This window comes from Apium graveolens, chromosome 11, assembly GCF_009905375.1.
Source record: "Apium graveolens cultivar Ventura chromosome 11, ASM990537v1, whole genome shotgun sequence".
Lineage (NCBI taxonomy): Eukaryota > Viridiplantae > Streptophyta > Magnoliopsida > Apiales > Apiaceae > Apium > Apium graveolens.
Window position 1 is genome coordinate 110500218 of NC_133657.1, and position 5537 is coordinate 110505754.

Sequence of the window (5537 nt, forward strand, 5' to 3'; positions counted from 1 at the left end):
ACACAATTTTTCATGGTTAAAAATGATTAAAACAAAACAAAGTCAACCAACCAAGGCAAATCAAAACAAATCTCAAAAAACACAAAAGCTCTTCCCTTTTCTTCATCAAGCTCTCGGCCAAAATAAACACAGCAACTTCAAACTGCCATATCTCCTTCAATACTCACTCAAATGTTGTGTTCTATAGCTCGTTGGAAAGGTATTGAGATGGCCTACAACTCTTGTTCACAAGTCTAGTCCAAATAAGCATGGAAAGACCCTTATTTTTACAGTTCTTTCAATCGGACGTTTAGAAACTTTAAAGCCTAACTTTGTGTTCTTAATTTTTTTTGAAAGATCAAGCTTGTAGGAGGCTCCATAAGGCTTCCTAGTAACTTTCCACCCTCCAAGAAAGTTATAAATCTTCACACCCTTTAGTAATAAGTTTGAATGTTGAAGTTTGGAGATGGTTTGGATGGATGAGTAGTAATTTGAATGATAAGCATGATTCGAGCTTAATTGTTAAGTAGTTTAGTTGAATTTGGAGATGTTATAATATATGATTGGATTGAGATCCTTGAGCTTATTATGACTGAAATCAGTAGCATTGATGTGTATCTTGAGTTGTTGTTGATTGGTAGTTGGATTGATATGATTTGGAATGGTAAAAATTTGGGAAATCGCGTAAACATAGCCGTCGTAATGTCCGATTTACTTTAGACTGTTTTTGCTCTTAACATCAGGACCCGAGAAATCCCTGTTAGGTTTTGACCATTGCCATGATTAGATAGTTCATGTTACGAGCTTCGTTTTGATATGTAGTTCGTTTGATTCCGATGTACGGTTTAGGAGAAACGACCATTTTAAGTAACGGCGTTTTGCGACCGAACCATTACCCCTCGCCTTATTTTGAAATCTTGGTTAAGGACCTTAAAGGACTAATTGGGGTATGAAACAATTATGTTAAGTGGATTAGGCAGTTGGTAAGGTACTCGCGAAAGAATCTCCTTAAAACCCTTAATGGTTAATTTATTAAAAATGGTGGAGCCGAGAGTACTCGAGCGACTTAAGTGAATCGTTAAGCGCGAAAGCGAACGTTAGGACTCTAAATGGTTAAAGTCTAGTTTCTTAAGCGACCGGGGTTTAATTCCGACTTATGTTGTTGTTCATAGGTTATCAGACCCACTCTAAGCTTAAGTCTATCCGGGAGCACTCAGGCAAGTTTCTACCCGTTATACTGTTGTTGTGATGTATAAGTGTATATGCATGATCTTGCGATAAATGCATATTTGTTATTAGCAAATTCTTGCGATATATTGTAGCATGTGATATGGTATATATGCATGCCTGTTTCATATTCTTGGATTATATATCTGCTGGTTAAAATGCTTACAGTTGCATAATACATATGCTAGAGATAAGCGGTATTTGAATTTACCCTTAGTATAGGGGATCAAAAGGTGAACATATTTCTAAACCGGGAGTCGATGTTCCCGGGTATAATATATATATTTTTATATATATATGGTTATAGTTTTCAAAACTATTAATCGAATAAGGTTTATTCGATAACTTTAACTTTATTTTATTATTGAATATTATTTCGAATATTCATCCGAGGACTTATGACTTCTTTATTTTATTATTGAATATTATTTCAAATATTTATCCGAGGACTTATGACTCCTTTATTTTATTATTGAATATTATTTCGAATATTCACTCGAGGGCTTATGACTCAGTTATATTATTAATGATTATTAATTGAATATTCATTTGAGGATGTATGACTACGTTATTTTATTTAATGAATATTATTTATAATATTCATTCGAGGTATTATGACCCCGCTTATTATTTAATAATATTCTTTATTTTATTAAAGAATAATGCTTCGATAATCAAACTTATTTTCGATTATTCAAATAAAGATAGTACTTTCGTATAAGTATATCTTTGGTTATTTAATACTCATTTCAAGTATAAGTCTTACAACTTCTACTTCAATTATTTGTATAAAGATTATTATTTATGGGAATATTATTTAAATAATAATATTCAGACATTTTCTAAATATATTGGGACTGATTTACTTCATTAAATCAGCATTACTCCAAACACTCTTTAAAGTGTTTTCGAGTCTTCAAAATGATTTTTAAAAGTTAGAGCGGATCCCAAAACTCATTTTATATTTAAGATCTTCCTTTTTAAGGGGATTTAAATACTCGCTCAAAACCTGAGGGATCCGACTATGTGGTGTATGTTATATTCGCAACAAGGTTGCGGTTTTGGTAAATGAATTGATTACTTACCCAACGTTCGGGAAGTAAGTCCATCTATTTGAGTCGGCATAAGCAATATGGGCTCAGTGGGCGTCCATGATAGTGTAAGTGGCTCAGTGGGAGTCCATCAAATGCATAAGTGGCTGAGTGGCAGTCCAGCATAAGGTCCTATTGCGACCAGGGTGATGACCAGTCGGGAATTCGTCCATCTACTAGTAGAAAAGGTTACTTATTGGTATCTTTGCCTGATCAGCAAGATATCAGGTTTATGCCAAGGTTTTCTCCTTTCCAAATTCATTTAATATTGCAACTCTGTTTATAATTTTCATAACAGAGGTTTTCAAGGAGTGTATGAAATGTATATATATAGGTGTATATATATATCGGGATTTAATGAAGTATCTCGTAACTTCATTATTTATAATGATATTCAAAGATTGAATCTATTCAAATCTTGTCTTGTAGTCTCATCTATGTGATGAACTTTTGAACTGATTATAACTTGAACGGTGGTAGTTCAAGTAATATTTGGAAAAGATATAAGTATATTGGGGTATCTTGTAACTTCATATTTTCAACTTATATCTAGTTAATGATTATCTTATGCATATCAAAGATTTTCAGAAAAACGTTGCGACAAGGGTAGATATATGAGATCACCTTACAACGATATTTTTATACAGTTATAAACTGGAACTCTGTGTATATTATGCATGGAAGAGGACTTCCAAGATTTTGAAAAGTATATATGTATATATACTGAATATTTTGCGACTTCATCGCATTAAGATATCAAACTTGGTTCATTTCTTTTGACCAAGACTTTCATGAGTACTATGAGAAGGCTCATATATTGTTAATCATTATACATATTATTTTGGTGGGCTTGCTGCTCACCCTTGCTTTCTTCTTTCATCACACAACAACAGATAGAAAAGATGAACAGGACCAAGCTCCCGATTCGCAAGCGGTTAGAAAACGTTCCGCAGTCTTCTAAAAGCGTTGATGCCGCCGTAGCTGAGGTAGGAGATACCAATAGGCTAGGTTTTCAACTATTGATGAACCAGACTTATGTATAATATGAATTGTAATAATGGCAAGGAATATGTAAATTTATTCAGAACCTTTTTAAGGTGTAACGGTTTATAATTGTGGAATATAAGGACTTGTGTTATTTTTGAGTGTTCATCTCTGAGACTATAACTTGTGGTGTGTGTGTTTATTGTGGGGTCACAATACAGAGTAGTTGATTATTTATTAAGATTGGGTGTTATTAAGGGAAATGGAACTCGTGACAACCCGGATCCCCGACCCCGGATTTGGGGGTGTTACAGAAGTGGTATCAGAGCTAAGCGTTATAAACCTCAGAGATGATGTGACGTTAAGATAATAAGTTCACTAAGATAATAAGAACTCTTGCCAAGTTCATAGTCGGACTACCTAACGTAGTACTGACAGCTAAAACCCTTATGGGAACCCTTATAAATATCGTGATAGTAGCGTAGTTCGTTATCATATATGGTAGCGGGACTCCGAACCCTGAGGTTGAGAAGTGACAGCGCGATGATGTTTTATTACTAATTGGAGATCGAATTGTGGATCCGATAGAGCGTCCTAACGCAGGACCGGATGATGTTCATATTGAGGATGTAATGGTTGAGGATGTTGTCCTAGATGGAATTGTTGCTGAGGAGGATCTCGTGGAAGATCCTAACAAGAATGAATAAAGGACCATTGAGGAATTGATGACCATGGTTAGGGAAAATACCAGAGGTAGGATTGGCCGGTCACTACCGGAGGTTCGTTCAAGTTTGTAAAGATAGTAGCCCCTTTAACGCGGCTTACTCGTAATACTGAGAAGTTTGAATGGACAGAGAAATACGAGAAAAGCTTTTAACAACTAAAGCAAAGGTTAGTGACGGCCCCTATGTTGGCATTGTCGGATGGAAAAAGGAGATTTTGTGATTTGTATTGACGCTTCGCATAAGGAATTAGGGTGCTTCTTATACAGCACAACAAGGTAATCGCGTACGCGTCAAGATAATTAAGGGAATTTAAAATTCGATATCCCCACCCATGAGCTTGGGCTCATGGCAATAATTTTGCCCTAAAGATTTGAGGCACTACTTGTATGGAGAGAAGTGTGAGATTCACAAACAATAGGAGCTCTAGTACATTTTTACGTAGAAAGAGCTCAACATACGCCCGAGGAGGCGGTTAGAGCTAATCAAGAATTATGATTGGGAGATTCTGTATCATTCGGGGAAAGCCCATGTGGTGGCTGATGCCCTTAGTAAAAAGGAGAGACTCAAGATGATCATGTCTTTGAGAGAGTTTATAAGAGATTTTGAGAAAATGGAAATAGAAGTGAAGGTAACCGGAGCCGGTACCGAAAAGATGTTTGAGATTGCAATACAGTCCGAATTATCGGAAGAGAACATATTGTGCCAGAAAAAGTGATGAATGAAGGCAGAGAGCTAACAATTAGATAAAAGATTAATACCGAGAAAGATGATAAGGGAATAATGAGGTATTCCTACAGAATTTGGGTTCCAAATGTTCAAGAGCTTAAGGATGAGATCTTAGATGAAAGCTAGTTTGAGGAATAAGATTTAGGGCAAACCCTGAATGTGATAGTCAGGGAGGACGCCATCAAGATAGAAGGAACCCATAACATAATGAAGTGGAAAATGAGGATTTTAACGTATAAGATAACCCCAAGTATGGGAGAAGGATGAAACATTTCATACTAAGGAAACAGAAAGACGAGTAAGGAAAGGAGACCCGAGACGGTACTCCTATACGGCAATTCATGGACCTGTCTAAAAAGAACTTAGACTACTATCCCCAACCACCACCTTGAGGAAACAATGCAGTGAGAAATCTTTCAGGGCCTTTAAGTCGCTAAGCCCTTAGAGTTCCAAGGAACAAGCTGAACCAGTCGAGGCAAGAACCTCGCTAAAGGAAATATAGGAATCATTTGAGATTCTAAGTGATGGACGAATCACAAAAGACTGTTTTTGTCACTTACCCTCCTAAGAGAAGGGCCATCACTGGTGAAAGACCAAGAAAGGCACGGAGCCAGATGTTAGAATAAACTGATTAAAGTTCAGTCAATTGTTTTTGGGAAAGTAATTCCCAAGGTTATGGAGATAGTGTAAAAGCTTTAGAGTCAGAACAAAGGCGGACGAGTATGATGAAATATGAAGCTAAGTTGTAAAAGTTGTCAAGATTCATTCTGATGACAAGAATCCCAGAACGATGTGATGCTTGAAG